This window comes from Sturnira hondurensis, unplaced genomic scaffold (assembly GCF_014824575.4).
Source record: "Sturnira hondurensis isolate 20B ecotype Veracruz unplaced genomic scaffold, ASM1482457v3 Scaffold0003693, whole genome shotgun sequence".
NCBI lineage: Eukaryota > Metazoa > Chordata > Mammalia > Chiroptera > Phyllostomidae > Sturnira > Sturnira hondurensis.
The window spans coordinates 8,304,864-8,317,645 of NW_028076324.1; positions in this window are offsets into that span (position 1 = coordinate 8,304,864).

The window sequence follows — 12,782 nt, forward strand, 5'->3', positions numbered from 1 at the left end:
TTTTTCAAACTCAGCAAAATGCATTCAAGACCCAGTCCTGTTGTTGCATATATAAGTACCTTGTTTCTTTTATAAAAAATAGAGCTATAATTCACAAATCATAAAATTCACCCTTTTAAAGTGTATAACTCAGTGGTTTTTAGTATAGTCAGAGTTGTGCAACCATTGCCTCTAATTCCAGAACATTCCATCACCCCAAAGAAGCCCCCACCCCCAGTCCCTGACAACCATGAACCCACTGTCTCTCTGTGGATTTGCCTGTTTTGGACATTTCATGTAAATGGAACCACACACTATGTGGCATTGTGTACCTGGCTTCTCTCACTTCCAAGTATTTTCAAGGTTAGTTTGTTTCTCTTCATTTGCTGACTACCATTCCATCCTATGGATAGACCCCAGTTTACCTGTTCACATAGGAATGGAGACCTGGGCTGTTTGCAATTTTGGGGGGATGAAGAATAAAGCTGCTGTGAGCATCCACCTGGGGTCTTGGTGTGGACTTGTTTCCACTTCTCTTGGGTCATACATAGGGTTGGGAGTACTGAGTCTCATGATATGCAAACACTTATGTTTATTAATTTTATTAATTCATTCATTCCTCATAATCTAGGAGGTAAGTCTATTATTAGATCCATTTATAAATAAGGAGAGTAACTTTCCCACAGATCACACATACAGAGCAGACAGAAATACTGCCCCAGGCACCCACCGGAGGCAGACTGTGCATGTGCCCAAGGCTCCCCCCGTGGTTGTCAACCCCACTCGCCTAGAACAGATGCTGGTGGGGCCTGCAGACCCAGACGTGCTACAGACACACTGTGATTTGTTCATCTTTCCAGCCATCCAGTCTCGTCCTGACAGTAATTAGCTCCCAGACTGACGGGGAGACAGTGAACAGGCTCGGAGTCATCGCCCCACGCCCACAGGCCACGGGCACTGGGCTGTGGTGTGTCCAGGCTGGATGCCCTCCTTTCCACCCCAGATATTACAGACAGGCCCTGGAGAGTCAGACCTGGGTTTTCCAGCCCCTTTCTAGAGCCAGCTACGGTGCTTGCCACGCGGGATCCCATCCCGAGGGTTTCCGGCATGCACTCACAGGTGCACCCCCCAACCCAAACACCCCAGGCATGCCTATGCATCGAACTGAAATGGTGTTTGTCCACGTGAGCGCCCCAGGCACTTTGCACTCGTGGAGCTTGAGCCTGCGGGGCTGGGTGCGCGTGGAGAGGGTCACGCGCGCCGCCCCCCCCCCCCGCGTCAGGGTTGGGGTACCGCGCGCTAGCAGCCCCACCCCCCACGCCCGCCCTAGCGCAGGCCCGGAAGATCTGCGGCAGCCGGTGATGGCGTCACAGGTTTCCACTGGGGCCCCCGCGCGGAGGCCGGGATTCCCTGACACAGGAACGCCCGTGACGGCGGCGCCAGCCTGCGCGGGCTGCTGGGAGGCTGGACTTGGTTGGCGATGACATCAGCCTCTGCGTTTCTGGAGGAGCCGGCCTTGGCGGGGAGGGGGAACTGGAGAAACTTAAGTGACGCGGGTGGCCAACACTTACACTGAGCTTTTTACCCGCTGGGCCAATGGGCTGAGCGCTGTGTCCCCACAGTTGCTGATTCAGGTGCTGCTAAGTCCCCCATTTTACAGATTCATAAACTAAGGCCCACAGTTTCTTCTCTGTGAAACTTCTGTAAATCGCTGAAAGCATGCCTGGCACATAGCCGATGCTCTGTTCTCAGCTCAGGGTCTTCAAAGAGTCCCCCAGCGCAGAGTGAGGGCCCCTTTTGCCTAGCGCTTTCTAGGGTTTGGACTCCCTACCTACGTGTCTTTTCTGCAGCAACCAGGCTCAGAGAGCACGTGTGGGTGCCCTGGCACTATCAGGCAAGGCAGACGCTCAGGGCAGATCTGTCCACACTGTTGGTCTCTCCCCAGGTCTGGCCCCTGCGGTGGCCAGGGGCAGTGACCGCATCCTAGCCAGGACGCCTGAGCTGCCCAGAGGGGTGTGCCCACGCTGGCTGCCTTTATGCTGAGGCCTGGACGAATGGACTCTAAAAATAGCCCCAGAGGAGGCGAGGGCTATTTTTAGTCCGGGTGGCTCCCGGCACTCCCAGTTCCCGGGTCAGCAGATCTGGGCTAGGGCCGTGGAGAGCAGGAAGGAGGCTGCACTTTCCAGGGTCCCCACCCCGCCTGGGCGCCCCCAGCCCCAGATTTCAGGGTCAGCCAGCCTACACTTGCACGGGTATCCAGCCGTACGGAGGCCGACCGGGGACAAAGCCTGGAGTGGGTAGTCTTGCGGGTGGGGGGAGGGGTCGCCCGAGGCCATCTTTCCTCAAACCCCTCCCCTCGCTGGCCTTTTGTTGGGCGAGGAGGCAGCTTTCTATTTTGGGAAGGTGTTGGGATAATTTCCCCGGCTATTTTTAGCTAGTTTGGGGATTCCTCCAACCAGGCTGGCCGCCCAGCCTCTCCGCGTGCTTCAGACCTCCTCCTCCTCCCAGCCGGGGGATCCAAGGCTGGCCTTGTGCGTAAAGGGCAGACAAGGACATGCTACGCCCTGGAGCTGGGTCGCCCCTGGGGCAGACCTGGAGCGGGGAGACCCCTCGTAGTTCTAGGCTGGTAGGGGGAGGGGCTCTTAAGGGCGTTCCCACGTTCCAGGTGAGCCAGACCTTCCGGCCTCAAGGAATCCATGACAGCTGAATTCCATCTCCAAGACAGGACAGGGCTCGGGACTCCGACCTTTCACCTCCTTTCAGAGTTGTAACAGGTTCGCCAGGCTGTGAAGGGGAGTGGAGCCTGACCACCGCACCCGCTGGCAGAGGGAGACCCTGTTCGGTAGAGTAAACTCAGGCACAGGAAGGGCACGAAGGAGTGCACTACATCTGCGTCTGATTCTCTAATGGCTGCATCTCCGACCACACTTTCCAACTCCTCACCCCAGGATGTGTTGATTGATTTTAGAGAGAGGAAGGGAGAGAGGGAAATATCCATGTGAGAGAAATCCGTCGGTTTCATGGGTTCACACCCGACTGGGGATCAAATCTGCAGCCTAGGTCTGTCCACAGTCGTACCTGCTAGGGAACCTCGGTGGGAATGACCACCTCTCTGTGCCTCAGCCGCCTCCTTCAGGAACGTGGGGTGGACACTGCAATGGAGTTGTACATTAAAGATCTGAGAACAAGAACCAGGCAGGAGATGGGGCAGGTGGTCCTAGGAAGGGTGCTGAGATGGGTCTGGCTGGCACCAGGAGGAACATTTTGGGCTCTAACTGGCTGCGCACCTTCTCCTCACAGACGTGAGGCAGGAGGGATCCCATGCGATAGGTTAGGAAACTGAGGTCTTGGAACGATTTCATAGGCCCAGGGTCTCATGACTGGTGATGCGTGGGAGGCCCGCACAGTAGTCCACGGCTGCCTTTTGCATTCTCTCATTGTCCCTTCACTCATGCAGCAAATATCTGTTGGCACTGTGTGAGAGTCCTTAGGGTAACACCACAAACGCGCTGGCTCAAAACAATGCAAACTTGCTCTCTTCCTGGAGGTCAGAAGTCCGAAGTTAGTCTCACTGTGCTAAAAGTCAACGTTTCCACAGGCCTGTCTTCCTTCTGGTGGCCCTGGGGGAGAATGGTTCTCCTGGTCTCTTCCAGTGTCTGCAGGCGCCTGCTTCCCTTGGTTCACGGCCCCACAACACAAGGCCTTTTCCCTTGCTTCCATCTTCATCTTTTCTCTCCAACTGACCCTCCTGCCTTTCTCCACAAGGATCCTTGTGATGGCACTGGGCCCATCTGAGTAAGTCAGGACATTCTCCCCATCTCAAGATCTTTTTTAAAAAAGATTATTTATTTATCTAGACAGAGGGGAGGGGAGGGAGAAAGGGAGAGAAACATCAACATGTGGTTGCCTCTTGTGCGCCCCCAACTGGGGACTTCGTCCACAACCCAGGCATATGCCCTGACTAGGAATCGAACTGGTGACCCTTTGGTTCATAGGCTGGTGTTCAGTCCACTGAACCAGAGCAGCCAGGGCTCAAGATCTTCTCAATTTAATCCACCTGCTGTCTGGAAAACGCTCACAGGTTCTGAGTACTAGGACGTGGACATCTCTGGGGAGGGGCTATTGTTCAGCCTACTAGGGATATCTTCTTTGGTCAGACCCTGCTGGACACTGGTTGTGAGGAACCAACGCTAATGGGTGCCTGCCCTCCTGGGGGCCATGGGGTCCCTGGCCAGATCAGATGGTCACAATGATTGAACAAATAATTATAAATAGGGTTGCCAAATAAAGCACAACACAGCTGGTTACATTTGAATTTCAGATCGATTTTAGTATAAATATATCCTACGTGACAACAGCGACACTAAAGTTTAGTATATCTCATTTACTATTTGAGTCTTACTTATACAAAAAGAAATTAGTTGTACAATATGCCCATGTGTGACTAGACCAGAAATTAAAATTGATGGTGAAACTGTTTTAAATAATAATAAGCGGACGGTGTGTTAGGATAGCTCTGGCTGTGGTACGGAGACTTGGGACCTGGGTTCTGAGGTGGCTGTCCGCCAGGTTCCCACCTAGAGCTTTTCTGCAGGCTCCTCACTGTATCGTAGCTCCAGAGTGGGCGGGCCCCGCGCTGCAGGCTCTGTCTGCCCCTTACACCTGCACATGCTCATCCTGCCCCCCAGGGGAGTCGCTCGGCCAATCGGAGACTTAGCTTCAGGGTTTTTTTATAGGTAATTCTGCCAATTTTATTTTTTAATATTTTTATTGATTATACCATTACAGTTGTTCTATTCCCCCCTTCATTCTCCTCCACCCTGCACATCCCCTCCCCCCATTCNTCATTTTTTTGAATTCTTGTTTCTTCATTCTTTTCTGGTTGGATGTTTCTTTCTTCCGTCTGGTCCATTCCATTGATCTGAGTCCCAGTTTCCTTTCCATCACTATTGGTTTCCTGTGCATTTCCCTTCATTTCAATTAGTTTAGCCTTCATATGTTCCTCTAATTTGTGACTATAATCAACCAGTTCTGTGAGCATCCTGATCACCAGTATTTTGAACTGTGCATCTGAGAGGTTGGCTATTTCTTAGTCGGTTAGAGTTACTGGCTCTGGGGCTTTGAGTTCTTCTTGAGCCATATTTTGGACTGTTCGTGCCTGTTACATATGAGGAGCAGAGCCCTAAGAGTTCACCAGGGTGGGGCAACTCAGTCGCTGGGTTGTGATGCTGTATGTGGGGGTGGGGTCGAAGGAAATCAATGGCGGTCCCCTCTGCCTCCTCCCACCACTGGGGCCACAGGGTCCGTCTCACTGCTCACTCCTTTGCTGGGTTTATCTGTGCGCGCGAATGTGCAACCTCGCTCAGCCTGCCCCTCACTCTCACTGGGTTTGCGATGCTACCCCGGCTGCCTGCGTGCCTGGGTTGCCTGAGTCGCCTGGGTCGCCTGGGTTGGGGGATCCTTCCTGCCTGACCCTGCTCTGCTGCTGGCTCCGCCCCTCTTATTGGTACTGGTTGAACGGTTCGTTGTTGTCAGACTTCCGTATAGCTCAGTTTTCTGTTCTTTGGCTGAATCTTTGTTTACTAAACCTTTGTTGTATTCAAACCTGGTTGTGGGAGAAGGCACAGTGTTTCCACCTATGCCTCCATCTTGGCAGAAGTCCTCAGCTTCAGGGTTTTGAGGATGCTCATGCCCAGGTAGCTCTGGTGCCTTCTGTGCAGCCTCACAGGAGCAAAGCCTCTCAGTGGCTGGAGCCTTGTGCTGGCTTCCCATGCAAACGATGACCTATGTGACTGCCTGCTGAGGGGCTCGGAAAGTGGAGCTCTGGGGAGGGACCTGTGGGCACCTGGAGACCTAGATTGGGGTTCTGGCTCATTGGGCTGCCTGTTACCACTCTGAGTGCCCTGGCCTGGCCATGAGCATCAGCCTTATGAGTGGGGCCAACCTCCAGCCATGAACCCTCACAGTGACGTTGAACAGAGTCTGAGACCCCTCAGGTGGGGTCCCTGGTTCCCTCAGGACTCTTTCTCCTTCTGAGAAAGGAGCCGGATCCCCCACCCGTGGTGGCAGCGGTGGTGGTGGGGGTGTTCCTGGATTCACAGAATGGAGGCAGGATTGCCCGGAGCAGCCCCGAGAAGGGAGACTGCTGCCTGCCTTCTGAGAAACAGGCCGGAAACACACAGGAAGCAGCGGTAGGCCCAGGGGGAAGTCAGCTCAGCCTGGAGGCCTGGCCGGCTAGGCCCAGGCCCTGACCTGTCCTAGGGTCTGTGACGGAAGAATCCACCCTCAGCCTGCCCGGCCTTTACATCGCCTTGGGTTGCCACAGGCACAACAGCAACAGAGGGCCATGTAGTTCTTTAATTAATTTTTTTCTGCAGAGCCAAGTGATTTCTGTGAGCCTATTGCGAATTGCCAAGAGAGGACTGTCTGCCTGTGGAGATAAGGTCCAGGAACAGATAGTGAATGTGGTTCAGCATTCGGCAGGAAATGCTCACAGAATCCGAAGAGGTGGTCGTCATCACTTACTTGCACATCAGGTCACTTGGATGCTGAAGGCATTGCGACACCTCAGGACTGTTGACCAGTGTTACTTGCTGGAAGCTCATTATGTACTTTATGCCATTACAGATCTTCACAACAAACTCAATGCTACGAATTCTTATTTTATAGACGAGAAAACTGCCATGCAGAGCCATGGCTGGCTGCGAGTCCTGTAGCTAAATTGGTGGTAGAACCTGCCTCGCCTGTTCCATTTCCACTTCCCCTGCTACCTCCGGTTTGGATGCTTCAGAGGCCATGCAGGTCCCCCACCAAAGCTGCCCTTGTGCCTCCTGCGACAGTCACAGGAGAATGGCCATGGGTTCTCCTGTCCTGGGCCCTAGCTCACTGCGCTCTCCGGACCTGAGGTGTCTTCTGAAAATGAAAAGCTTCCAAGAGCCCACGGAGAGAATGTTCCAAAGTGTGCAGGTCAGGAAGGAGACCAGACCCGAAGAGCACTTCCTCCCCCGCTCTGCTCCAAAGGTGGCCCAGAGGAGGCTGGCAGGCAGACCAGACAGCCGGAGTGCCTGGGGGATGGTAGCTTCCACGACTTCCTCCCCGTGGGGGATGCTGCTGGGGGAGCAATTCCACGACCCAAGGGTCAGGCTTTGGCTTGCTTTGGCCCCTTCAGCCAGCCTGTATCGTGCCTTCCACAGGATGGGTGACTGGCTAAGACCCCATCGTTGTGCCCAGGTTGTCCCTGAAGCTTGTAGACTCTGGTCTGAGGAGGCCCCTTTTCAGAGGTGGTGCTGTGTGGCTTTGAGGATGGGGACATGAGTGTTTGCCAAACTCAGACCTTTCTAGTTCTCCTTACACTTGGTGGTGGGTTGGGACAGGTAAACTATCTGGCCGTGCAAGCTGGACTCTTCCTGACCCCACTGAAGGAACTTGCCTTTCTCCTGCTAAAGCCAATCTTTTACCTAGGACTCGAGGCTTTAGGACAGCAGCGGCCTGACCACTTACTGCAGAATGGCTACACCACTCAGTCTGTGAGTGTTCATTTCCTTGGTCACCGAAGAGTGGAGTAAGGCAACATCATTGGGATCACCTATGGAAACCAAAGGCGCACGGAGGCATGTGCTGGTGTGAGAGCACAGAGCCAGCGAGGGAGGAGGCTTGGTCAGGCCTGGACATGTGTTGGCAGGCCAGTTCCCCACCTCGCCCGTCCCGGGTCATGCAGGCCGGCAGACCGCGCCATTCAGGCCAGAGGAAACATTTCTTTCTCAACCTGGGGCTTGGAGTTCTTCCCAGAGTGATAAATTCTGGCGAGAAAGAGTGCCACATTCTTAGGTCTGGCTCGCCAGCGAGGCCTTGCGTCACTCTTTCCACCGTAAACCCCGAGCCACGGATCAGCTGCACGTGGGCTGTGGAGAGTGCCGAGCCTGATGTGGCCACCCAGGGGAAAGCCCCCATCTCGGAGAATTTGCGGATGCCTCAAGGCCCCAGATGCGGAGTTTTCGTCCTCTCAATTCTTTGGGTCCCTGGGGAAGACTGAATCCCGAACTGCCTCATGGGCTGCCTGGGCTCCAGAGCCCAGCCGTCACTTGCAGGACTTTCTCGGAACCACAGGGATGAGCCAGGAAGGCGTGAACCGGCAAGCAGGCAGGCTGCTGCGGGAAGTGAGATCCTGCTGGGAGAGTGGAAGCTGGCAGCGGGTCAAAGGCGCAAGTCCTGATAGCCGGGATTCAAGTCGAGGCTTACACACTTCTGTTTCTGCACCGCAGCCTCGGGAAAGTCTCATTTACCCGTTCTGTGGCACAAAAACAGACTTTGCAAATGTCATAAATAAGGCGTGTGCAATGCGAAGGTTGATTGGTAGTACTCTGTTACCTTTCTCTCGTTTGCACCAGTCAGTTTCCAAAGTTTTCTGTTTAGTGGAGTTGACACATTGGTGTTTGTGTGCGGGAGAGTGTTAACTGTGGGAGCTAAGGACGGACGGACAGACGGGTCCACTGGCTGAGGGCATGTGCTGCCTGCGTTCTTTCAAGAAGGATGAGTTGTCCAGGCTTCTGAGAGGGTTGTCAGGGGACACCCTCCCGCTGTCAGCCCCTGCAGGAATCACTTCGGCTGCAGAGAGCATCCGGGCCCAAGGTCACTGCTCTGGAGCCGCCCATCCAGTGGTTGATCAAGATGCAGGTGTAAAGGCCTGCATCCCCTGGGGAAGCCTGAGGCCCTCCCCTCCCTTCCATGCGTCTCCATTCCCAGACTCTTCTCTAATGAGCGTACCTGCTTCCCAGAGAAGCCAACCTGCCCCTGTAACTGCAGCACAGGTGCCTGTGTTTGGTTACTGCACTTCCTTTCATAGGGCGATGGCTTCCAAGTCATGGATATGATGAGAGAACTTTAGGGCCAGTCTTCCGAAGTCTGGAGTGTTGACATTCGGATGTAGTGTTATTTTTTTTAATAAATATTTTATATTTATCTTTAGAGAGGAAGGGAGAGAAGGAGAGAAATATCAATGTATGATTGCCTCTTGTGAGTCCCCAACGGGGAACTGGCCTGCAACCCAGGCATGTGCCCTGACTGGGAATCGAACCGTGATCATGTGGTTTGCAGGCCCACGCTCAATCTACTGAGCTACACCAGCCAGGGCTCAGATGCAGTATTATTAATGAGAGTTTCTGTCTTGGTTGTGAATTGTGCCTTTTATCATTATAAGAAACCCAGGAGGTCTCATTGGATGCTTTTTGTCCCAGCTTTCAGCTCTGAAATCAGCACCAGTCAGAGTGACTTGCTGAAGGTCACAGGGAGGCCGGGCTGTTTCCACTTATGGAGATTTTAAAATGTACTTCAAAGAAGAAGAGGAAGAAACACCAAAATGGGATAAAGAAATTGTAGAAGAAGAAATACAGACTGTCAGAAGAAAAGGTATAATACACTATTTACAAAGCAATGACAAGATTTATAAAAATGTAAGTTCTTTGTGCCCTGCAGGCAGTGTGGTCCGGTAACGGGACACGGATTTAAAACTGGGTGACGACTGTGGTATTTCAGTCTAGTCCATCTGTGTCTTTCCCTTATCATTCCGTTTGGGGAGAGCAGAAGAACTCAAGAGGCTCGACAGCCAGTTACAGAATTGAGTACAGACCTGGATCTTAATTCGGTGGTCTCGCCCCACGTTCACGCCCCGTTCTGTGCGTGTTCGTAAATCAAAAGGGTGCTGTGCCCGAACAGCCACTGTGCTAACCGACCGGCTGTGAGTGCTGCTGTGATGTGATAGTTGTATCTGATCATCTTTAAAAAGTGACCCTAAGTTAAAAGTTAGCCTCTTACTTTCATAAATGCAGTTGTTTTCATTTGAAAGGCACATAGGATTTTTAAAAAAATTTATAGCACCTCCTGAGCAAAGAGAATTCGTGAAGTAGAGCTCAAGGTCAGCGAACGTTTGTTTGTGGTGCATTTCTTGAAAAGCTTGTTGCAGCCCCGGCTGGTATGGATCAGTGGGGTGAGCGCCGGCCTGCGATCCCAGAGGTTGCCGGTTTGTTTCCTGGTCAGGGCCCGTGCCTGGGTTGAGGGCCAGGTCCTCGGTTGGAGTGTGAGAAGCAACTGATCGATGTTTCCTTAGCACATCAGTGTTTCTCTCCCTCTCTTCCTCCCTCCCTTCCCCTCTCTCTAAAAAATTTAATAAAATCTTAAAAAAAAAAAGAAAAAGAAAAGCTGGTTACAAATGCAAGGAGGGTTACAGGTTCCTTTGTTCTCCCCAGTCCCTGTGCTGAGAGGCAGGGCTCACTTTGTAGGTACGGGGCCTGTGCAGTCACCTGGGTTTAATGCTCTACTGTTGCCATCTTGAAATTTTAAAAAAACCCCTACCTGAGGACATGCTCATTGATCTTAGAGAGAGGGGAAGGGAGGGAGAGAGTGAAACATGGATGTGAGAGAGAAACATTGATTGGTTGTCTCACCTACGTGCCCAACCAAGCCTGTAACCTAGGCATGTGCCCTGGCTCGGAATCAAACCTGCGACCCTACGGTTTACGGGACATTGCTCCAACAAACTGAGCCACACTGGCCAAGGCCTGAAATTCTTAATTAAAAAGAAAATTTCAGCTACAGCTGACATTTCCTATTATATTCGTTTCAGGTGTACAGCACAGTGATTAGACATGTATGTAATTTACAAAGTGATTCCCCATGAAGTCCAGGACCCACCTGGCACCACACATACTTACCACATGATTATTGACTCTACTCCCTATTCTGTGTCTTACATCCCTGGAAATTCTTAATTGTTGAACAGGGGGCCCTGCTAATTCTGTAGCTGGTCCTACCAAGGCTCCGTGACTCAGCATTTGCTATTGCTCCTCTTTGGGCTTCAACGAACTAATTGAAGGGAAAGATTCTGGATGTAATGCTAGCGTCCTGGGTTTGTGTAACGACTGCACTGAGGACCATTTTGAATTTGTTTGCTCTCTTCATCTGGGTGTGTCGCTCCCGCCCGGTGTGGGGTACAGCCATCCCCTCCCTCCCAACACCGCCCCTCCTGCGTGGTGAGGGCTGGGCGTCCGTACCCCACACTGCACCCCACACTGCATGCGGCCCAGGCCCCGTTTGCAACAGGCTCACTGCTCTTTGTGGTCTTGTCACTCGGGTGATGTCACATCTCTGCCACGACAGTGTCCTAAGTGTTACTGTCCCAGAAAATACTCCATGGTCTCCTACTCATCTTTCTCCAAACTCTATTTTTTACCATCTCCATGGTTTGCTTTTTTCCAGAATGTCATGGAGTTGGGAGTCATATAGCATAGGTTTTTCAGACTGGCTTCCTTCACCTATTTCTGGCCGTTTCCAGCTTCGAGAGGCGCCGCATCCCTGGCTCATGGTCTCTCCCTCTGTCCTCACAGCCAGCGGCTCGGCCTCTGCCATCTCTGACTCTGACCCTCCTGCTGCCCTCGTATGAGGACCCTTTAAAAACACCAGGCCCACTGGTGAATGTAGGATTGTCCCCATCTCAGGGTCCTTGACTTAATCCCATTTGCAAAGTCCCACTTACCCCATGTTACGTGGCACAACCACGGGCACTGAAGAACAGGGTGCGGACGTGTTTGGGGTTGTTCTTCTGACAGCACAGCCCGAGCACGGCTCCCCGCCCCGGATGCTCTGGGAACGGATCCCTCTAGCTCTCCTCGCCCTAAGGCCGGTCTCGCTCGGTGCGAAGTCTCTCGAGTCACTCAGATCATTGCTTTTAGTATCATGCCAGGTGGGGTTCAGGGTGTGAATTGTTTATGCATTCACCTGTTGCTGCACACCTGCGATGTCCCCAGGTTTTGACTATTATGAGAGGAGCTGCTTAAATATACTCTTTCCAAGACTCCTTATACGTGTGTTTTTTTAAAAAGATTTTATCCATTAGAGAGGGGGGAGAGAAACATCAATGTGTGGTTTTCTCTCGTGTGATCCCCGTACTGGGAATCTGGCCTGCAACCCAGGCATGTGCCCTGACTGGGAATTGAACCAGCGACCCTTTGGTTCGCAGCCTGCGCTCAGCCCACTGAGCCACACCAGCCAGGGCTGTAGAGATGTTTTGTTTTCTCTTGGGTAAGAACAAGTGGAACTGCCAGTCACTGAGGGGGTGTGTTTAGTTTTATAGGAAACTGCCAGACCTTTCTCCAAAGTGTTTAAAGCATTTCGTACTCCCAGCAATAAGCTCTGAATCCAGGTTGCTCCATGTCCTCAGCAACATGAATCTTTTAAATTTTAGCTCTTAGGTGAACAGTGGGTAAGGTTGTGCGTTTTTCCTTTTTCTGGTAAAATATACGTAACATGAAAGTCAGCATGTTAACCATTCAGGGTGCAATTTGTGGTGTTACTTACATACACTCACACTCAGACAACCACCTCCACCATCCATTTCCAGAACTCTCTATTTTCTAACTGTACTTTTTCCATTACCACTGAATCCCCTGATACACCCCTCCCTCCTGCAACCCATCTCCGGACCTTTCTCAGCTTCCCAAACAGACACTCACTCTACCCTGGTAAACACCCCCCCACCCCCTCCTCTGTCCCCTGGCCCCCACCTGTCTTCTGCCTTTATGGCTCTGGCTCCTCCAGGAACCTCACAGGAGTGGAACACACAGTGTCTGTCTGTACGTCACTGAGCATAATGTCCGCAAGGTTCATCCCCACTGCAGCAGGTGTCAGGATGTCTTTTAAGGCACACTGTCACTCCAGGGTGTGTATGGACCACACTGCGGCGATGCATTCACGTGCCCACGGACACCCGGGTTGTGTCCGCCTTGGCTGTTGTGAACCGCGCTGCTGTGGGC